Here is a 25,322-nt window from a genome sequence, read left to right on the forward strand (position 1 = left end):
TAGTTCTATGTTTGGGGAGATTTCTTTAAACTCATATGACTAAAAGTTGTATTAACATATACACAAATGAATAGTGAATAAGGTTCCTCAAATCTTTTTAATGAATTATTTCATAAATTTTATGAACAAATTATATAATTGTACCAAATCTACTTTGTAAATGGCTACGAATGCATACACCATATTTATGAATTATTTCCTATTATCAATGAAATATTCATTATACACTGTAAATAAATAATGTACATTTGCATAATATATACGAAAAGATGCTTATGTATTAAGTGAATATTTTTAAATGGTTAGTTTAAGTTAGATTAGGTGGCAACCCGATGTATCAGGCTCACTTAGACATTGTGATACCACCGTGGTGAACTTATCTCTTATCAGTGAGTGCTGCCCGATTCCAAGTTATGCTCAATGACTTGGCCTCCATACAACTTACAATATAGGATACAATATTTAGCTGTTTTAAGATACATGGCTATCTGTAACCATTGTTGCCACAATTGATAGAATTCTATCAAAAATTGTTGTTTTTTTTACAGTTTGGTAGATTGGTGGAATTTTTATGTTTTGGTAGATTTAGCAAAATATTCCTCTCCAATTAAGAGCTACTTCATAAATTTTCTCTAGAATTTAGAAACAAAATTCTAGAGAAATAAAATGTCGACAAAATTCTCCATAGAAATAAAATTTTGACAAAATTTTCTATAGAAATAATATGTTGACAAAATTTTCTATAGAAACTGAAGTGTAAGCGAATTAAACACGAAACTCTGAGACTATAACGTCACGTCGTAACCATGCGTACAAGCTATGGAAGCGATATAAAATGCCTGAACATTATGAAAGTTTTAAAGCTGCGCGGCATGCAGTTGTTTCCAAAATACAGAATTATAAAAGAACTTACTATGAACTTAAATGGGTGTACTGAAAGAAATAAAGCACACGGATGAAAAAGACTGTTTTTCATATGTTTGGCTATAAACATTATATGTTTGGAACACAAATTTTTAAACACAATATTTTTGAGTGCAAGCATATAATGTTCATAAACTAGCATAACATGTTTGGGACATATATGTTAATATGTTAGAACATATTATGTTTGGGACATAAAATGTTTGTAAATATAATATGCTTGGATGCAAACATATATTAATTTAGAAATAGCCTATAACCATATATGTGTTTAGTAGCTTGGAGCGCTATTTAACAGGGAGCGATATTGAATTTAGTTGGTGGTTGTTGCTTGTTATTACAAAATTAACATTTTATTTTTCCTTGGGCAATTGATCAGCTACTTCTTTGATCCTTACAAACTGTGTGGTCCGCTGTTCGAATCCCCGTCCGGCAAAAGGTAAAATTAAAATAAAAAAAATCATAAAATTGAATAATTTCTTCTACAATGTTTGTATTACAGAAAAAGGTGCTAAGAACTAAAAAATCTCGTGGAAGTGGGAAAGATGTCGGGGAATATACAATTGGGCAGAAACAAAATTTTGAGCATTCAGGTCGAAAACCTATGTTGTTTGCACCTATATTACCTGTTTATTTTCATAATTCATTATGATTGTAAATATATAAATAAATAAATAAAATTTTGAGCACAATATTGTTTGGGAGAATTTTTTTAAGCATATAATATTTTTGGGTGCAAAATGCTTCCAAACATATTATATGTTCACATAATAACATATTGTTTTTTAGAAGACAACATTATTGAATTTGGTTGCGAAAATACAAAATGTTTGGAACTTAGACTACCCAAACATATATTGTTTAAACCAATATGCTTTCAAACATATTATATATTGGAAGAGATCAAACATATAAATGTTTGGGCAATACCTAAAAATGTATATGCTTGAAGCAAAATATGTTTGGGAGTATATGTTACAGAAGCGATTTTTTGTGAGCGTGCAGGACGTTAACATAAATCTGGATACTTTGAATGCACAATTTGTTAGTCCCTTGATGACTCACGCTGATCAAGAGATAATCTCAAATACAAACAATAATTTTGAGTCTGAATTTGGTTTTAAAACTGTAACACAAGTTGAAGTTTACAACAGCTGTGTTGAGGAAAATTTCCTTTTTGAAGAAATGTTAAAATTGAAAAGAAAACAGCATAGCAAACGTTACAAACAAGAGAAACTATGCATTGATCTCTGCTAATGAAGTGATCGATGATCATTAATACCGATGATGATATTCAAGTTTTACATGTGCATTAATGAAGTTTTGGTTATTTGGATGAAGTTGCCGACGGTATTTTGATCGATGGTTGTGAGTGTTATATGGGTTGACGAAATGCAAATATTTTTGTCAACAGCTGTATGTGCACTACATCCAACTCGGTTGGCTGTGATGAAATTGATCGCAAATTCATCAAGATTATTCTACCATACACTCTGCAATAATTACTCATATTTTTAATTCCATTATTATGACCAGCACCTTCCCCGCGGCATGGAGAACTGCAAACATTATTCCTATACCAAAAAGATAATGGAGAATTTCGTCCAATTGCGATACTACCATATCTATCCAAAGTCCTAGAGAAAATTCTTCGTATTCAAATCCAAAACTACCTGAATGCGAAAAACCTTTTAACTACACGACAGTCTGGATTTAGTCTCACTGTTCTTACTGATGTCGTTGAAACATTACGGTCAGCTCTCGATAACGGGGATATAGCTTTTCTCATACTCCTTGATCATTCAAAAGCCTTTGACAGTGTAATGCATCCAATACTATGTAACAAACTGAGAACTATGTTAACTTTAACTTTGATTCGGCCGCTGTGCGCCTACTAGCATCATACCTCACAAAGCGATCACAGTTTACAACCAACGCAATATACAACTCCTCCTTACTGCCACTTAAGAGAGGGGTCCCTCAAGGATCAATTCTTGGTCCTCTTCTATACCCCATTTATTCCAACGATTTGCCTGATCAAATGAAATTTTCTACACCGAAAAAAGTAAATTGTTTTATAGGAAGAATAAACTAACTCGTACGAAAATTGAACTAAATTTTACTCCACATTTTGAGATTTCCACAAAGCGTTGTTAAAACCAGGAAAATTTAATGCCCCGTTGTACTTTTTAACTGCAGTTCTCGAAATTACACCCTCTCATAGAAGAAGTAATTAACTAAAATTAAAGAAGAAAATCATTGGTGATAAATCATGACCATTTTAACCATATAGTAGTTCATTTAGTTTGGGAATCGTACGAACATTTTCATTTGCTTTAGTTCATATTGAACTTATGTGTACGGTCATTGAAGTTCTTAAAATGTTTGAGACATACTTACAAAAACGAACTTTTCATTGGGCTGTGGAAAATTTCGCAAAAAATAATAAAATTTAACTATAAACAAATAATTTTTTTGCAATAAAAATAAGCTTAATTTAGCGCTAGTTTAACTACGGAATTTTTTTTCTGTGTATTATTCAAATGTACGCTGATGACGTATGTAATGTATTCATCAAGTCAAGAATTCAATATTGGGCTTCAAGTAACGGTTTACAGCTTAATCCAAGCAAATCCCAAGCAAAAATTATCCGTAGTATGTTACATCTGTTGAAGTTGGAACCAACATACATCTATTATTGGGAACGTCACTCCTAGAAGTTGTTGCCAAACAAAGATCCATGGGGTCATATAACTGCCACTTGTGGAAAATCAATGATTCATAATTTATGGACAACCCAATATGTTTTTCATATGTTCCGGTATAAACAAAATGTATTTCGGGCACAATTTTAAAACACAATATATTTAAGTGCAAACATGTAATGTTCCTAAACTAACACTAAATGTTTGGGACATCTATGTTAATATGTTAGAATATATTATGTTTGGGGCATGAATGTTTCATTAAAATCATATGTGTGAATGCAAACATGTATAAATTTACAAATTTCGACTAAACATACATATGTTGTGATATTTTATTCAAAGCGACAGAGAGAGTATAGAGAAAGAAATAGAGATGGAAACCGGGAGAGTTGACAAAAGATATCAACATAATACAGCGAAAGAATCAAAAGAGAACAATTTCTGTGAAACCGCTTGTATGTTGTTTCGGAAAACTGTTTTATGGTAAGGCCAAAAATTTTGATATGCTTAAGTCTAAATATTATTTAATTTGAATAAAGAGAATGGACATTCGGAACCAAGAGAATAGACATTTGAAAAACAAACAGCATATGTTTTCGCCTTGAGAGCAGCATTTTATGTTATGTATGTGTGGACTTGTGTTTTGTTCATCATTTTGGCATTATGGGCACAATTTTTTTCTTGGTTCGTTAAAAGAAATCAGTGGTCTTCATAAAAATAACGAAAGGGCACTAGACTCTTTTTAGAGTTGGGACAGTAAAATGAAATAAGGACGAAATAGTGAAAAATTACACAGTAAAATGTATAAAAACAAAGTTTAGTTCCTCTTTATTAATAAGTAGTCCACAAGGAGTTGACGGACACCTTCCGACATGCTAATCACTGCTCCACGTGGCAAACAAATGTATGTTTCTGTTAAATAATGCTATGTTTGCATGGGCTCGTGGGCGCCGCAAGCTATGCTATATAAACATAACGTATAACGATAATTATCTGCTGGTGACTATAACAGCTACGTAGCCCAGTGGATAGTGTGTTGGCTTACAAACTGTATGGTCCCCGGTTCGATTCTCCGAGCAGGCAATAGGTAAAATTTAAATAATTTATAAAAGTGAATAATTTCTTCAACATTATTTGTATTACAGAAAAAGGTGCCAAGAACTAAAATATTTCGTGGAAATGAAAATTACGAGTATGTTAGGGAATGAGCACAATCGTCTTTGGGAAAAATTCTTCCAAGCATATAATATTTTTGGACTCAAAATGCTTCCAAACATATAATATGTTCACATAAAACAAACATATTAATGTTTCGGCAGTATCCAATAATATATGAGCTTCTTGCAAAATATGTTTTTTGAGGGTGTGCCGCTGAGATTTTTGCGGGCCGTAATGCTTCGGACTACAGAAAACTGTGTATGGTTTGAGAAAATTTGACAGAGTCTCTCACCTTTCGCCGAATATCCTGAAGTTGTCTCTTATATATGTTAATATGTATTGATGTTTTTACTTAAAATAATAAGCACATGCAACCCAACATACTTATATAATAAACTGAATTTTGTCAGATCTTCTCTGGGGAGAACTATTATACTAAACCATCTTAATTTACAATTAATTATTATTCGAACTATATGGACAAATTAGATTAAGGAACTTGATTAAAAGAACCATTGCAAAGAAAACGCCAGATACAAATCTATACGCGTCTAGACTGTACATGTTTCAGTTCGGGCGAATGAACTTTTCCACAGCCTTTAGTATAGATCTGGCTGGGATATATAACTCAATTTTGGGCCCTTTATGCTAACTCCTTATGGAGAAAACATTTGGGAATTTTCCTCTTACAAATTGAATCATCGTCGAAATTCATCTGAGAAACACTTCCTGATTCGCACTATCCGTTTCTGGACCAACTCCAAAATCATATTCAAATCATAACAATCAATTATAGATTCAAGTTATAGGAGGCAATTATAGATGAAGATCCAAATCAAATAAATGAAATAAAATAAAATGTTGAAAAAATTTTATATAGAAATAAAATTTTGACAAAATTTTATATAGATAAACAAGTAAAGTCTAAAGTCGGGCGGGGCCGACTATATTATACCCTTCACCACTTTGTAAGTCCACATTTTCGATACCATATCAAATCCGTCCAATGTGTTGGATGCTATATGAATCCATACACATATATTCTGTATATCTGAGCAGATCTGTACAGAGTTCTGCAATACTTATAGATTTTACATTTAAGTCGGCTAATGCGCTGAGGTGGAACGCAATGTTAGTAAAAAAATATAGGAAACATTTAAATATGAACCAATTTTGTGGCAACTTCGCACAAGTGTATTTATGATTTATCGGCCGATAGATGTGTGATAGAGTAATAGGAAAATTTGAGTCATTTTGATAAGTTTTCGACTTGGCAGTGGCGATTTGATAAGGAAAATGTAGGTATTTCGGCAGTTTTGCCTAAATAGGAAAAACATATATATGGAATCTATATCGAAATCTGAATCGATTGCAATCAAATTTCACATGCATAGTTACTATGTTGAATCTACTCCCTGTGCAAAATTTTACGTAAATCGGATAACAACTTTGACCTCTGTGGCCATATGATGGAAAATCGGGCGAAAGATATATATGGGAGCTATATCAAAATCTGAACCGATTTCAACCAAATTAAACACGCATATGCAGAACCTTAATTCTACTGCCTGTGCAAAGTTTCAAGTTTAATTCTACTCCCTCTGCAAAATTTCACGTAAATCAGAGTAGCACTTTGCCCCCTGTGGGCATATTAGTCCAAATCGGGCGAATGATATATATGGGAGCTATATCTAAATCTGAACCGACTTCAACTAAATTTTGCACAATTAACGATACTATAAATCGTACTCCTTGTGCAAAATTTCAAGCAACTCAGGGCAAAACTCTGGCTTTTGAGGCCATATAAATCCAAATCGGACGAAAGATATATATGGGAGCTATATCTTAATCGGAACCGATTTTAACCAAATTAGGCACACTAAACGATACTATTAAACGTACTTGTTGTGCAAAATTTGAAGCAAATCAGGGCAAAACTCTGGCTTTTGGGGCCATATAAGTCCAAATCGGTCGAAAGGTATATATGGGAGCTATATCTAAATCTGAAGCGATTTCAACTAAAGTTGGCACAATTAACGATACTATTAAACGTACTCCTTGTACAAAATTTTAATCAAATCAGGGCAAAACTCTGGCTTTTGAAGCCATATAAGTCAAAATCGGACGAAAGATATATAGGGGAGCTATATCTAAATCTGAACCGATTTCAACTAAATTTGGCACAATTATCGATACTATTAAAAGTACTCGTTGTGCAAAATTTGAAGCAAATCAGGGCAAAACTCTCGCTTTTGGGGCTATATAAGTCCAAATCGGACGAGAGATATATATGGGAGCTATATTTGGTAGTTCATATTTGGCAGTTTTTACGGGACTGACAAAACATTCAGATGTACAAAATTTGAAGAACGTCGGTTCATAAATACGTGAATTATGATCAAATCGGTGATAACTATATATGGCAGCTATATCTAACTCTGAACCGATTTTTTCCAAAATCAATAGCGATTGTATTCTACCTGAAGAAAGACGCTATGTCAAATTTGAAGACGATCGGACTTAAACTGCGACCTGTACTTTGCGCACAAAAATACATGAACAGACAGACAGACGGACGGACATCGCTAAATCGACTCAGAATTTAATTCTAAGCCGATCGGTATACTAAAAGATGGGTCTATGACAATTATTTCTTATCGTTACATACAAATGCACAAACTTATTATACCCTGTACGACGGTAGTGGTGAAGGGTATAAAAATTTTGATAAAATTTTATATAGAAATAAAATTTTGACAACATTTTCTATAGAAATAAAATTTTGACAAGATTTTCTATAGAAATTAAATTTTTTAAACTTTTTTTAGAAATAAAGTTTCTAGTCATTCTTATTTCTACAAAAAATTTCGTCACAATTTTATTTCTTTCGAAAATTTGGTCAAAATTTTATTTCTATCGAAAATTTCGTCACATTTTATTTCTATAGAAAATTTTGTTGTTGATTTTTATTTCAGCTTAAAACCATGTATTGACTAAACTACAGGTGTACCTTAACAAACATAGGTTATATAGGGCCTATATGTGATTATGGACTGATATGGACCACTTTTGGCATGGTTGTTAAATATCATATAAACGGTGATAAACGGACGAAAAAGACTGTTTTTCATATGTTTGGGTATAAACATTATATGTTTGGAACTCCAATTTTTAAACACAATATTTTTGAGTGCAAACATATAATGTTCATAAACTAGCATAATATGTTTGGGACATATATGTTAATATGTTAGAACATATTATGTTTGGGACATAAAATGTTTGTAAATATAATATGCTTGGATTCAAAGAGAGACAAAGTGTATGCTGGAAGCAAAATAATGAAAGTAACCAATTGGGGCATTACAAATATATATACACAAAGAAAATTTCATTAAATATAGGAAAAATAGTACGTGTGAATATAAACAAGTATAAATTTACATATTATGAGTAAACATATATATGTTGTGATATAAGCCAAAAATTGTATATGCTTAAGTAAAATATTAAAATGAGTATTTGGAGAGAAAATTTATTCGGAACCAAGATAAAATATATTTGAAAAAAAAGAGCATGAGTTTTGTTTATCATTTTTGCATTACGGGCACAATTTTTTTGTTTCGTCAAAACAAATCGGAACGTAGGACGAGTAAGTCAAAATATTCAAACAAAGGTAATTAAAGGGATCTTCATAAAAACTAACGAAAGGGCACTATACACTGAAAAAAAAGCATGTCCGGTTCCAAAGATTGTGTCTCCACTTTAACAATTTTGGTATTGATTCCGAACCAAAGAAGCGGAGAATACAAGTAAGGATGCTTTTAAGACACAATTCTCTTTTAAATGGGGTTTTGTGTACTTGACTCTACGAAGCACATTTCAATTTTTCGCTTTTTCAGCTTTTATTCATATGCTATAAAATGTCCGTTAAAACCAAGACTTCCAGTAGAAATTATGCTATGTTTCAAGTAAAAAATGTCTTTAAAATAAAGTATTGAAAAACATATCCTATTTTTTAATGATTTTTGCCTTGTAGTCAAGATGCAAAAATACAACAAATTTAAAGACAGTTTCATCAATTTTATAGAATTTTTCTGAATTATTAAAGTCAAGTTGACCTTAGTCCAAAAATTTGTTCTTTCATGTTATGATATCCATTTTTAAGTCAAATTACTTAATTATAACGACAACACGACTTCATTGAAAGTATCGACCTTTGAACATGGAAAAAACTTTATATTGGAGAAATGCGTCTAATAAGCTAAGCAAAAGTTGTATTCTTATTTTAAGGACATGAACTCTTTGGCCTCACGACAATATTTTTTCAGTGCACTCTTTTTAGAGTTGTGAAAGTAAAAACGGGGAAAACGGGGCGAAACAGTGAAAAATTAAACAGTAAGATCTATAAAAACAACGATTAGTTCCTCTTTATTAATGAGTAGTCCAAGAGGAGTTGACGGATTTTTTCGAAAATAAAAGCGGGCATTGAGTTCGAGTTTTGCCGTTAAAATTATTTCTCATTTTAGCGGCAAAACCAGAATAACATTACAACTTTTTCCGGTAAATTGTATTATAACATGGCGGAGAAAGATCTAAAGCAACAATTGAATAAGTTTATTTTCTTTAAAAGAAATTATTAAAGAAAAGTAAAAAGGTAAACATGGCCATTTTAACGCGATAATATCAATTTATACCGGCCTTAAGAATTAAATTAAGTACAAAATTATTCGTTAATAAAAATTCATATTTATTTGTATTTCTAAATTAATGGTGTTACATGCTAGCAAACAATTGTTCACACCAAAATAAATGTATGTGCTGTTTTAAAATTACTGTTTAGAATTTAAATATAATGTGCTTTAGAATGGTTATCGTTAACCTTAGGATTCGATGGAAAAATATTTTTATATACTCGAATTCACGTTCTTCTTTTGTAAGAGTTTTTGAATTTCTTCGAAACTTTTAAACTTGTATACAAAAACCTTTATTTGTTACACAATTTTTATTTTTGCACTAAAAAAATAATATTTGATTTGAACTCAGTCCATTTCGTTTATATCAAGCATTTTTCTTTTCTGACTTTAAGTCTTTTTTAAAATACACTTTACAATTTCGTAGTAAAAATTTAATATAATAGTATGTAATGCTGAACACCTTTTCGGGAACTTCCGAACGAATCTGGAATATATGTTAAAAAATATATTAAAAAAACAAAAAAATTGTGTTGGTCGGAGCAGGGATCGAACCCAGGACCCCTGTCACGCAAGGCGGACGACCAACCACTGCTCCACGTTGCCAACAAATGTATGTTTAACAATGTTATGTTGTTAAACAATGTTATATTTGTATCGGCTCGTGGGCGCCGCAAGCTATGCTATATAAATATAACTTATAACGATAATTATCTCTTGATGACCATAACAGCTACGTAGCCCAGTGGTTAATGTGCTGGCTTACAAACTGTGTGGTCCGCTGTTCGAATCCCCGTCCGGCAAAAGGTACAATTGAAAAAAAATTATAAAATTTAATAATTTCTTCTACAATGTTTGTATTACAGAAAAAGGTGCTAAGAACTAAAAAAACTCATGGAAGTGAAAAATATGTGAGGCAATATACAATTAGGCAGACAAAAATTGTTGAGCACAATATTCTTTGGGATAAAATTCTTCTCAGCATATACTATTTTGGGTCCAAAATGCCTCCAAACATATTATATGTTCACATAATAACATACAGTTTTTTGGAAGACAACATTATTGAATTTGGATGGAAAAATACAAAATGTTTGGAACTTAGACTACCTAAACATATTATATTGTTTAGACCAATATGCTTTCAAACATATTATATATTGGAAGAAATCAAACATATAAATGTTTGGGCAATACCCAAAAATTTATATGCTTGAAGCAAAATATGTTTGGGAGTATATGTTACAGAAGCGATTTTTTTTTTTTTGAGGGTGTACGGTCAAAATTTGGTCAAGGGAAAACGCGTGTAAATCGGTGAAATCGTTTATTTAAAAAATCAAATTAAATTTCTTTTTCAAGTTCAATTAGTATAAAATTCAGGAAAAATATTCAGTTAGGCTTTCGCTTTTCAAAATCTGAATTGCCGGGGCTCACGCTTGACACCTGCCATCAGATTTTGTACAGCCACCTTGTCCACCTTCTTCGCCGCAGAAAGCCAGTTTGCCTTAAACTGCTGCTCGTCCTTAGGAGTTTTTTTGGTCTTCTTTAGGTTCCGCTTGACAATAGCCCATTATTTCTCAATTGGGCGGAGCTCTGGCGTGTTTGGAGAGTTGTACCACCTGCACGTTGTTGGCGGCGTACCACTCCATGGCCTTTTTACCGTAATGGCAAAATGCCAAATCCGGCCAAAACAGTACGGAACAACCGTGTGTCTTCAGGAAAGGCAGCAGACGTTTATTCAAACACTCTTTCACGTAAATTTCTTGGTTGACAGTCCCGGAAGCTATGAAAATGCTGCTTTTCAAGCCACAGGTACAGATGGCTTGCCAAACCAGATATTTCTTTGCGAACTTTGACAGTTTTATGTGCTTGAAAATATCTGCTACCTTTCCCCTTCCTTTTGCCGTATAAAACTCCTGTCCCGGAAGCTGCTTGTAGTCGGCTTTGACGTAGGTTTCGTCGTCCATTACCACGCAGTCAAACTTCGTCAGCATCGTCGTGTACAGCCTCCGGGATCGCGCTTTGGCCGTAGTATTTTGTTTATCATCGCGATTTGGAGTCACTACCTTCTTGTAAGTCGATAGTCCGGCTCGTTTTTTGGCTCGATGCACGGTTGTAGAAGATACACCCAGCTTATTTGCGGCATCTCGGAGAGAGAGGTTAGTGTTTCCCTTGAAACTAGCGGCAACTCTCTTTGTCGTCTCAGCGGCTTCCGGTTTTCGATTTCCCCCGATCCAGACTTCCTGGCTGTCGACAAACGTTCCCCAGACACTTTAATTACATTTGTAACGGTTGATTTGGCAACTTTTAGCGATTTTGCCAGCTTTGCGGATATTCGCGATGCGCGAGCAAAATTTTGATACGCTGCTATTCTTGCTTCTACGGCATTTCGACAACTGAAGAGTGAATTCCAAAATCAAAATAGGAGCAACATTCTACACACACACCTTCAAAATGAGGGGTGTTCAGGTTTTTTAATGCAAAATTGAAAGAAATACGTCAAGTTGCCACAAAAATGACAAATCTATTATAGAAAAATCAATACTTTTTGAAAATATTCGAAAATGTTTCAATCAAGCTTTAGAATGCATTAAAAATTATAAAAAAATATAAAAATTATTTAGCTTGGAAAATATCACACAATTTTTGAATTCACGTTCAAAACACTGAATTCGGATCACACCTTAAGAAGTGATGCAAATCAATTGCAACGGCTGTTCGATGGACATCCCTCCTATGACAAATTCATATTACATTCATCGCTTCTACGTCAATTTTGCACCACTCCCGGACCCATTTTCGCTTCTTTTTTGGCGACGCTTTTTTGCAGCATTATTAAGATATTAATTTATGAAATAATAGTTTTATTATCAATTACTATTTTTTAATTAAATTGAATAAATCAGACTAAACAAAATAATAAATAATAAACTAAATCTCACCCACAGCTTTATTTCATAAATATCAGACTTCAAACATTGCCATCGGCAACTGCTACCACAACCAAAGTAATTCGATTGTGCATGAAAGTCGTAATCGTAAATAGGTTTTCAAATTCTGGGGGGGGGGCTAAACTTTTTCTGGAGGGTCTAAGCACCCTCCCCAGAGGCCTTCCTGCGCTTATGGGACTAATATGCACCAATTCCTGCATGGTTGTTGGATACCATATACTAACATCACGTACAAAATTTCAACCGAATCGGACGAATTTTGCTTTTCCAAGGGGCTCCGGAGGTCAAATCTGGGGATCGGTTTAAATGGGGGCTATATATAATTATGGACCGATTTCGACCAATTTGTGCACGGGTGTTTGAGGCCATATATTAATACCACCTACCAAATTTCAACTGAATCAGATGCATTTTGGTCTTCCAAAGGCTCCGCAAGCCAAATCGGGGGATCGGTTTATATGGGGGCTATATATTATTATTATGGACCGATGTGGACCAATTTTTGCATGGTTGTTAGATACCATATACTAACACCATGTACAAAATTTCAGCCGGATCGGATGAAATTTGCTTCTCTTAGAGGCTCCGCAAGCCAAATCGGGGGATCGGTTTATATGGGGGCTATATATTATTATGGACCGATGTGGACCAATTTTTGCATGGTTGTTAGAGGCCAAATACTAACACCATGTACCAAATTTCAGCTGGATCGTTTTGGTTTATATGGGGGCTATATATATAATTATGGACCGATGTGGGCCAATTTTTGCAAGGTTGTTAGAGACCGTATACTAACACCATGTACCAGCGTAATCGGATGCAATTTGCTTCTCTTAGAGAATCTGCAAGCCAAATTTGGGGGTCCGTTTATATGGGGCTATACGTAAAAGTGGACCGATTTGGCCCATTTGAAATACCATCCGCCCTACATCAATAACAACTACTTGTACCAAGTTTCAAGTCGATAGCTTGTTTCGTTCAGAATTTAGCGTGATTTCAGCAGACGGACGGACGGACGGACATGCTCAGATCGACTCAGAATTTCACCTCGACCCAGAATATATATACTTTACGGGGTCTTGGAGCAATATTTCGATGTGTAACAAACGGAATGACAAAGTTAATATACCCCCTACCTATGGTGGAGGGTATAAAAAAACCAACAATAACAAAACAAAACGAATATAGAAATTTTTGTCAAAATTTTATTTCTATAGATAATTTTGTCGAAATTTGATTTCTAGCGAAAATTTTGTAAAAATTTTATTTCTATAGAAAATTTGGCAAAAGTTTATTGCCACAGAAAATTTTGTCAAAATTTTATTTTTATAGAAAATTTTATCAAAATTTTATTTCTATTATTAGTCAAATTTTTATTTCTATAGAAATAAAATGTTTACATAATCTCTTAAACATATATAAAAATAAATAAAATAAAAGTTTGAGAAAATTTACTACATAAAAAAACAAGTAAGTAAAGTCTAAAGTCGGACGGGGCCGACTATATTATACCCTTCACCACCATGTAGATCAACATTTGTGTTACCATCTCAACTACTGCAAATTTGCTGGGCGGGCTATATAAAGGTTTGCCTTTCCAGATACAACAGATACTTATAAAGGAGACCATTTTTGTACTTCTACAAAATCTCTAGAATTAAAATTGAAAACGGCTAACGCCCTGGAATAAAACACAATGTTAAAATAAAACAAGTAAGGAAAGTCTAAAGTCGGGCGGAGCCGACTATATTATACCCTTCACCACTACGTATATCAATATTTTTAATACCATCTTCACTGAAAAAATATTGTCGTGAGGTCAAAGATTTCATGTCTTTAAAATATGAATATAAATTTTGCTTAGTATAGAAGACGCAATTCTCTAATATAAAGTTTTTTTCCTTGTCCAAAAGTCGATAAGCTTTTCACTGAAGTCGTATTGTCCTTACAATTAAGTGATTTCACTTAAAAATGGGTATCATAACATGAAAAAAAAATGTTTGGGCTAAGGTCAACTTGACTTTAATAATTCAGAAAAATTCTTTAAATTTAATGAAATTGTCTTTAAATTTGTTGTCTGTTTGCATCTTGACTACAAAGCAAAAAATCGTTCAAATATAAAAACATGTCCTCAACACCTTATTTTAAAGCCATTTTTACTAATTTCTACTGAAAGTCGAGTCTTAATTAGGAAAATAAAGTTGTCTTTAACTCGTTTTTAAAGGACTTTAATAGCATACTACAAAAAAAAGCTGAAAAGGCGAAAAATTAAAATTTGCTTCCTGGAAGCAAGTAAATTTAAAAGAGAAATTTAAATTTAAAAGAGAATTGTGTCTTAAAATTTTCCTTACTTGTATTCTCCGCATCTTTGGCTCGGAATCAATACCAAAATTTTTAGAGTAAAGACAAAATCTTTGGAACCGGGCATGCTTTTTTTCAGTGTTAAAACCTTCAAATTTGTTAGGAACTGTATAAAGGTTTATATTCCCATACACAAATATTTAAATATGAATTCATTTGGACAAAAATTTTTAAACTTTCACAAAATGTTTGGACTTAAAATTTAAATTGGTTGCTGACCGGGACGGACGGACCACAATGTTAGTAAAAAACAGTAAGGAAAGTCTAAAGTCGGACGGGGCCGACTATATTATACCCTGCACCACTTTGTAGATCTAAATTTTCGATACCATATCACATCCGTCAAATGTGTTGGTGGCTATATATAAAGGTTTGTCCCAAATACATACATTAAAATATCACTCGATCTGGAAGAATTTGATAGACTTCTACAAACTCAAAATTTAAGTCGGCTAATGCACTAGGGTGGAACACAATGTTAGTAAAAAATAAATATGGGAAACATTTAAATCTGAAGCAATTTTAAGGAAACTTTGCAAAAGTTTATTTATGATTTATCGCTCGATATATATGTATTAGAAGTTTAGCAAAATTAGAGTCATTTTTACAACTTTGCGACTAAGCAGTGGCGATTTCACAAGGAAAATGTTGGTATTTTGACCATTTTTGTCGAAATCAGAAAAACATATATATGGGAGCTATATCTAAATCTGAACCTATTTCAACCAAATTTGGCACGCATAGCAACAATGCTAATTCTACTCTCTGTGCAAAATTTCAACTAAATCGGAGTTAAAAATTGGCCTCTGTGGTCATATGAGTGTAAATCGGGCGAAAGCTATATATGGGAGATATATCTAAATCTGAACCGATTTCAACCAAATTTGGCACGCATAGCTACAATGCTAATTCTACTCCCTGTGCAAAATTTCAACTAAATCGGAGTTAAAAATTGGCCTCTGTGGTCATATGAGTGTAAATCGGGTGAAAGCTATATATGGGAGATATATCCAAATCTGAACCGATTTCAACCAAATTTGGCACGCATAGTAACAATGCTAATACTACTCCCTGAGCAGAATTTCAACCAAATCGGAGTTAAAAATTGGCCTCTTTGGGCAAATGAGAGTAAATCGGACGAAAGCTATATATGAGAGCTATATCTAAATCTGAACCGATTTGGCTGGTATTTTGCAAGTTTTTCGAGACCCATAAAATATTCGGATGTACGGAATTTGAGGAAGATCGGTTGGTATACACGCCAATTATGACCAAATCGGCGAAAAATATATATGGTAGCTATATCTAAATCTGAACCGATTTTTTCCAAAATCAATAGGGATCGTCTTTGAGCCGAAACAGGACCCTATACCAAATTTTAGGCCAATCGGACTAAAACTGCGAGCTGTACTTTGCACACAAAAATACATCAACAGACAGACAGACAGACAGACAGACAGACAGACAGACGGACAGACGGACAGACAGACAGACGGACATCGCTAAATCGACTCAGAATTTAATTCTAAGCCGATCCGTATACTAAAAGGTTGGTCTATGATTACGCCTTCTTGGCGTTACATACAAATGCACAAACTTATTATACCCTGTACCACAGTAGTGGTGAAGGGTATAAATATGGGAAATATGAAGCGAGAGAAATTTTAATGCAATTGTACAAAAGAGCATTTATGATTTATCAGGTAATATTTACAATTTTTGCTACTTATCAGTGACGATTTTACAAGGGTATTGGTTAGATCTCGCCAAGATATATGGTCAAGTGTGGGTTGTGATATATTATTGTGGGTTGTGATATATTATTATCTCTGCAAAATTTCACGTAAATGGAGTATAACTATAGCCTCCGTGATCATATGAGTGTAAATCGGGCGAAAGATATATATGGGAGCTATATCTAAATCTGAACCGATTTCAACCAATTTTGGCACACTTACCGATACCATTAAACGTACTCCTTGTGCCAAATGTGAAGCAATTCAGGGCAAAACTCTGGCTTTTGAGGCCATATAAGTCCAAATCGGACGAAAGATATATATGGGAGCTATATCTAAATCTGAACCGATTTCAACCAACTTTGGCACATTTACCGATACTATTAAACGTACTCATTGTGCAAAATTTGAAGCAATTCTGGGCAAAATCTGGCGTTTGAGGCCATATAAGTCCAAATCTGACGAAAGATATATATGGAGCTATATCTAAATCTGAACCGAGTTTAACCAAATTTGGCACACATAACGACACCGTTAAATGTACCTCTCGTGCAAACTTTGAAGCAAGTCAGGGCAAAACTCTAGCTTTTGAGGCCATATAAGTACAAATCGGACGAAAGCTATATATGTGAGCTATACCTAAATCTGAACCGATTTCAATCAAATTTAGCAAGAATTGGTAGAATGCCAACTCTACTCTCTGTGCAAAATTTCACGAAAATCGGTAGTAAACTTTGGCCTCTGTTGCCATATGAGTCTAAATCGGACGAAATATATATATGGGAGCTATATCTAAATCTGAACCGATTTGGACAATATTTTGCAAGTTTTTCGAGACTCATAAAATATTCGGATGTACAGAATTTGAAGAACATCGGTTGATAAATACGCCAATTATAACCAGATCGGGGTTAAATATATATGACAGCTATATCTAAATCTGAACCGATTTTTTCCAAAATCAATAGCGATCGTCTTTATCCCAAAAAACGACCCTATGCCAAATTTGAGGACGATCGGACTTAAACTGCGACCTGTACTTTGCGCACAAAAATACATGAACAGACAGACAGACAGACGGACATCGCTAAATCGACTCAGAATTTAATTCTAAGACGATCGGTATACTAAACGATGGGTCTCAGACTTTTCCTTCTTGGCGTTACATACAAATGCACAAACTTATTATACCCTGTACCACAGTAGTGGTGAAGGGTATAAATATTGACAAAATAAGATATTTTTGTTTGACAGGTTTTTGGTAAAATTTGTTCCAAATTTTGGTAGATTATTTTTGGCTCGAGTGGCAACCGTGTCAGTATCTCTTGCCACATCATAGGACCACCGAAAAAAATATTTGAAAAGTGGGCCCCTTCCTCATTTAAATACCTTTTGAAAGTTCTCCGACTACCCAAAAGGTTTAGACAATGATCCGCCACTTTATGTATTGATATTTGGTCAAAAGGGGAACCTACACATTTTGAAACTTGAAAGAAAAGTTCCACGATTTTCTTGAAATTTCGGCGAAATTTAGGATTCTCTCTGAAAAAAAAAAACTATAATTTATTTTCCGATATTGTATCGGGGAAGGAGACGTCCCTGTTTAATAGGTCCTCAGGGACAATGTAATTCATGTTTGCAATTTTATATGAAAATGTATGATTACATTGTTTTATACCCTTCACCAGAGGATGGGGGAATACTAAATTTGTGTTCCGTTTCAAACACATCGAAATATTTGTCTCAGACACCAATACCCCAAGATTTAACTTTTGAGACCTCAAATTTCAAATGATCCGGTGGAAATTTGGCCCTCCATCTACCAAACGGAAATTGGTTCATATCGGTTACTGAACCTTTACACACGTTTCCGTACTAAACAACTTCAAATCTCAATAGAAACTACACGATTGGTCAAATCGTTTTGAATAAATGTGGTGATGCTTCGACTATCAGGGTGCAATTTTAGTTTTGAACTTCTCACCCATCGGAAGGCTCAAAGTAAGTGCTGTTCGATTCTGCTAACGACTAATAATGTCATGGGTGAAGAGAAACAAGTATATACGGCCGTAAGTTCGGCCAGGCCGAAGCTTATGTACCCTCCATCATGGATTGCGTAGAAACTTCTTCTAAACACTGCATTCCACAATCGAATTACTTAAGTTGCGGTAACGCTTGCCGATGGCAAGGTATCTTAAAACCTCCTAACACCATCTTCTAAATTGTATGTAAGTCCATACGAGGTATATATTAAATCAAAAAAGATCGATCCAATACGTATGTAATTCAGTTTGACAAAGTAGACATAAAATTTTGACAAAATTTTCCACAGAAAAAAAAATTTAACAAAATTTTCTATAGAAATAAAATTTTCACAAAATTTTCTATAGAAATAAAAATTTTGAAAAAATTTTCTATAGAAAGAAAAATTTGACAAAAATTTCTACGGAAATAAACTTTGACAAAAATTTCTACGGAAATAAAATTTTAACAAAATTTTCTATAGAAATAAACTTTTGACAAAATTTTCTATAGAAATAAAATCTTGGTAGATTATTTTTGGCTCAAGTGGCAACCATGATTATGAACCGAATAAAATTTGAACAAAATTTTCTATAGAAATAAAATTTTGACAAAATTTTCTATAGAAATAAAATTTTGGCAGTGCTGAAAATTTTATTATGACCGGAATAAAATTTTAACAAAATTTTCTCTAGAAATAAAATTTTGACAAAATTGTCTATAGAAATAAAATTTTGACAAAATTTTCTATAGAAATAAAATTTTTGTAGATTATTTTTGGCTCTAGTAGCAACCATGATTATGAACCGATATGGACCAATTTTTGTGTGATTGGACAAATTTTGGTATGGTCCTTAGCGATCATATACTAACACCACGTTCCTAATTTGAACCGGATCGGATGAATTTTGCTCCTCCAAGAGGCTCCGGAGGTCAAATCTGGAGAACGTTTTATATGGGGCCTATATATAATTATGGACCGTTATGGACCAATTCTGGCACGGTTGTTAAAGATCATATACTAACACCATGTTCCAAATTACAACCGGATTGGATGAAATTTGCTTCTCTTGGAGACTTCGCAAGGCAAATCTGGGGATCGGTTTATATGGGGGCTATATATAATTATGATCCGATGTGGACCAATTTTTGCATGATTGTTAGAGACCATATACCAATATCATGTACCAAATTTCAGGCGGATCGGATGAAATTTGCTTGTCCTTGAGGCTCCGCAACCCGAATCTGGGGATCGGTTTATATGGGCGCTATATATAATTATGGACCGATGTGGACCAATTTTTGCACGGTTGTTAGAGACCATATAGCAACACCATGTACCAAATTTCAGCCGGATCAGATGAAATTTGCTTCTCTTTTAGGCTCCGCAAGCCAAATCTGGGGATCGGTTTATATGGGGGCTATATATAATTATGGACCGATGTGGACAAATTTTTGCGTGGTTGTTAGAGACCATATACCAACACCATGTACCAAATTTCAGCCGGATCGGATGAAATATGCCTCTGTTAGAGGCTCCACAAGCCAAATCTGAGGGTCCCTTTATATGGGGGCTATACGTAAAAGTGGACCGATATGGCCCATTTTCAATACCATCCGACCTACATCGATAACAACTACTTGTGCCAAGTTTCAAGTCGATAGCTTGTTTCGTTCGGAAGTTAGCGTGATTTCAACAGACGGACGGACGGACGGCGGACGGACGGACGGACGGACGGACGGACGGACGGACGGACGGACGGACGGACATGCTTAGATCGACTCAGAATTTCACCACGACCCAGAATATATATACTTTATGGGGTCTTAGAGCAATATTTCGATGTGTTACAAACGGAATGACAAAGTTAATATACCCCCATCCTATGATGGAGGGTATAATAAACAACAGCTGAAAGAAAAAATATTGTGTTCGCCCAGAACCATTGTCTATTACGGGGGCTTTATCTTCTTTCTTAACCTAAAAACCCGTGATCAATTCCACCACTAAATTGATTTTGAAGATTATGAAACTTTTGACCGCAACTTGGTCGGACTTTTGTATTCCCAAAAAATTAAACAAAATTGTACACCCTTTGATTTGAGATTCATTCAATATTCACCTCCCACTGTGTCATTCAACCGCATTCGCCTGTCGTTATGCTGGTTCTACTTCTCCACAAACGTCCAGCCAGAATTTTGAACATTTGTGTTATAAGTTCATTTTTATGTTGGACATTAAACGTTTTTTTATGTTTACGACATGTTAACACAACACAATGTAACACCAAATACCACCTCCAAAAATAGAAACAACAAGAATATATACATTGGGGATATAGCAGCAGGAGTGACCACCACTATGACCACCTCGAGAACACGACAAAACTACCTAAGGGTGTTCATGCAGAGAGATGGGTGACATTGAAATGAATTTGGATTTGGTCCATGACAAAAACTGTCCAGAGAGTTTAACTACACTGAAAACAAAATACTGATGATTTTGTATATTAACATCCGATATTGTCATTGATGGGGCCACCGTGGTGCAATGGTTAGCATGCCCGCCTTGCATACACACAAAAAAAAATTAAATATGAATTTGTACATAAATTTGTACTTTTTTATAAATTTATGGACTTTTCCATAAAAAATATGTAGACTTATACAATATATTGTTTTCGTAAATACTTGTTGTGAAATTAAGAATTTTTTAATAATATATGTTATATGGATGGTTTCATAAAATCAATGAAACTTTACTTAATATATCAAAAAATGCTGGTTTTCTCTTAGCGTGAGAAAACCACAACATAGAGTTACTCTAATATGTAACAATACAAGCATTATAATACGAGACAAAAAAAAAACGAAATATAACGTTTTGAAGGCAACACGTGTGTTTGAGTTTTTTAGTACAGTTTGAGTCGTCGTCGCGATTCGAAGAATTTTTATTGCTGTAAAAAAATGACAAAAAAAAACAATATTAAATGGAAGCGTTGGTGCTCATAAGTAATATAAAATATTATAAAATTATGTTCTTTACTGGTTGGACTATAATGCGGTTTTTAGTAAATGGGTTCATACATTTTGACCAATTATGCAGGCATTAAGAATCAGGGGAAAATCTAAAGGAAAAGTTACATGTATTGCATGACGTTTTTAACATATATTATGGAAAAGTACATATTTTTCAATGACGAAAAATATGTATACTTCATTTATAATATTAAAAACTTCATTCATATTATGTATACATTCGTAGCCAATGAAAACCTGTATTTTTTATTTTATGAATTGTTTTCATATAATTTATGAATCCCGTGTTTGGAAATTTTTTGTGAACACTATTCATAAAATAAATTTATTATTTTTTGTGTGTACATAGGGTCGTGCGTTCAAACCCAGTTTCGACCAAATACCAAAAAGTTTTTCAGCGGTGGAATATCCCACCTCAGTAATGCTGGTGACATTTCTGAGTGTTTCAAAGCTTCTCGTATGTTGGGTTCCAAAGATTTTGTCGTTATGCTAATGATTTTGGTATTGATTTTGAGCCAAATAGGGATATTTTTAAGACAGAATTCTGTTGCGGGTAGGAAATAAATTTTAATTTAATCGTTTTTCTTGTTTTTTCTTCATGTGCTATCCAAGTCATTTTTAAAAGATGTTAATGAAAACTTACATTTCCAAATTCAGACTCAACTTCAAGTAGACATTACGTAATGTTTCATTTTGTCCAGGTCGTGATTCAGGACCGTTATTCTTTACCGATATGGTTAACTCTTTGCCAAGGCCAGTGACAAAGGTAGTGCTCCAATGTCTCATTATCCTCGAAACACGTACTACATGCACTCTCTGCTGCTCCTATTTGACACAGATGTGCTCTCAATTCTAGATATCCGGTCACTATTTCCACCATCCTGCTGACTATCGTCCTACTCTCCTTGGGAAGTTCTCCAGCCATTTTATTATCTATATCTCCCGTGCCCATTCACCCAACTCGGCCCACATTGTCTCTTGGTTTTGCGTTCTCTAAGTTCACTTCCCTTTGTGTTCTAGTTCATATCACCAGTTCAACGTTTCCTCTTATTTCGGCATTTCCCGGGGTCCATATGATGCGGATCCTGCCGTATTCTGAGTATTCGTTGATCAAGCTTTCGCATCCAAACACAATTGCCACTCGAACCATAAATAATTTACCACAATTTGGAGAATGTTTTATCAAAATATTACCAAACAAAAAAATTCTTTTACGCAACTTTATTTCTATTGATTTTTTTTTTTATTTCTTAAGAAAATTTTGTCAAAATTTTATTTCTATAGAAAATTTTTTCACAATTTTATCTCTATAGAAACTTTGGTCAAAATTTTATTTCCGTGGACAATTTTGTCAAAATTTTTTTTCTGTAGAAAATTTTGTTAAAATTTTATTTCTATAGAAAAATTATGTCAAAATTTTATTTCTATAGACAAATTTTGTCAAAATTTTAGTTCTATAGAAAAATTTTGCCTAAATTTTATTTCTATAGAAAAGTTTTGTCAAAATTTTATTTCTATAGAAAAGTTTGTCAAACTTTTATTTCTATAGAAAATTTTGTCTGCATTTTATTTCTATAGAAAACTTTGTCACAATTTTGTTTCTGTAGAAAATGTTGTCAAAATTATATTCCTATAGAATATTTTGTCAAAATTTTAGTTCTATAGAAAATTTGGTCAACATTTTATTTCTATAGAAATTTTTGTCAAAATTTTACTTCTATAGAAAATTTAGTCCAAATTATATTTCTATAGAAAACTTTGTCACAATTTTATTTCTGTAGAAAATGTTGTCAAAATTATATTTCTATAGAACATTTTGTCAAAATTTTATTCCTAATCATTGTTGTTGATGTTTTTTTTTATTTCAGCTTAAAACCATGCATTGACTTAACTACAACTGTAGCTTTACCAACAGAGGAAAAGAATGTTTGTCAAATTTATTTGAGCAAAGCCCTATAGACTGCAAGATGGTTGGATGGACGCACGTTTCGGAATTACCACATTCCTCATCAGCATCTTCTACTTGCAGCAAAACTATCAACCAATTATCAGAATAAATTCAGGCAGTTCACTAAACCCAAAAGTAAACCACACTTGAACCTTCCGAAAAAGGTTTTACATGATAGCCGGCTTATGCCGAAATAAATCCTTACAAATATATATCTTTCCTTTGCCACCGTAAAATCATCGATTTGAGTGCAGTTGGCTGGGTTTTATTCCTACACTGTTAGAAAAATATGTTTTTCATATGTTCCGATATAAACAAAATGTGTTTCGGGCACAATTTTGAAACACAATATATTTAAGTGCAAACATGTAATATTCCTGAACTAACACTAAATGTTTGGGACATCTATGTTAATATGTTAGAATATATTATGTTTGGGGCATGAATGTTTCATAAAAATCATATGTGTGAATGCAAACAAATATAAATTTACAAATTTCGACTAAACATGCATATGTTGTGATATTTTATTCAAAGCGACAGAGAGAGTATAGAGAAAGAAATAGAGATGGAAACCGGGAGAGTTGACGAAAGATATCAACATAACACAGCAAAAGAATCAAAAGACAACAATTTCTGTGAAACCGCTTGAATGTTGTTTCCGAAACTATTTTATGATCAGGCCAAAAATTTGATATGCTTAAGTCTAAATATTATTTAATTTGAATAAAGAGAATAGACATTCGGAACCAAGAGAATAGACATTTGAAAAACAAACAGCATATGTTTTCGCCTTGAGAGCAGCATTTTATGTATGTGTGGACATGTGTTTTGTTTATCATTTAGGCATTATGGGCACAATTTTTCGTTAATAGAAATCAGGGGCCTTCATAAAAATAAAAACAAAGTTTAGTTCCTCCTTATTAATAAGTAGTCCACGAGGAGTTGACGGACACCTCCAAATATAAAAGCGGGCATTAAGTTCGAGTTTTGCAGCTAAAACAATTTAAAAAGTTTATTTTCATTAAAATTAATTATTAAAGAAAAATAAAAGGAATTTTAGAGCGATGGTGTTAAATGCTAGTATATATTATAAAATTATTTATGTATGTTTATACTCGACTCCACGTTCTTCTTTTGTTAGAGTGTTTGAATTCCTTCCAACAGATTTTGTTACAAAATTGTTATTTTTGCAATAAAAAAAAATAATATTTTATCCAAAAATCAGTCAATTTCGTTTATATCAAGCACTGTTACTTACTATAAATCTTTAATAACCCACATTTCGACATTTCATTATAAAAATTTAATATAGTATAAGTATAAATATGTAAATTAAAAAAAAGTGTTCGGTCGGAGTAGCGATTGAACCCACGACCCTTTGCATGCAAGGCAGACATGCTAACCACTGCTCCACGTGGCTAACAAATGTATGTTTCTGTTAAATAATGTTATGTTTGCATGGATCGTGGGCGCTGCAAACTATGCTATATAAATGTAACTTATAACGATAATTATCTACTGGCGACTATAACAGCTACGTAGCCCATTGGATAGTGTGTTGGCTTACAAACTGTATGGTCCTCGGTTCGATTCTCCGTGCAGGCGAAAGGTAAAATTAAAAAAAAAAAATTATAAAAGTGAATAATTTCTTCAAGATTATTTGTATTACAGAAAAAGGTGCCAAGAACAAAAATATTTCGTGGAAGTGAAAATTACGAGTATGGTAGGGAATGAGTACAATCGTCTTTGGGAAAAATTCTTCCAAGCATATAATATTT

This window comes from Haematobia irritans, chromosome 4, assembly GCF_050003625.1.
Source record: "Haematobia irritans isolate KBUSLIRL chromosome 4, ASM5000362v1, whole genome shotgun sequence".
Lineage (NCBI taxonomy): Eukaryota > Metazoa > Arthropoda > Insecta > Diptera > Muscidae > Haematobia > Haematobia irritans.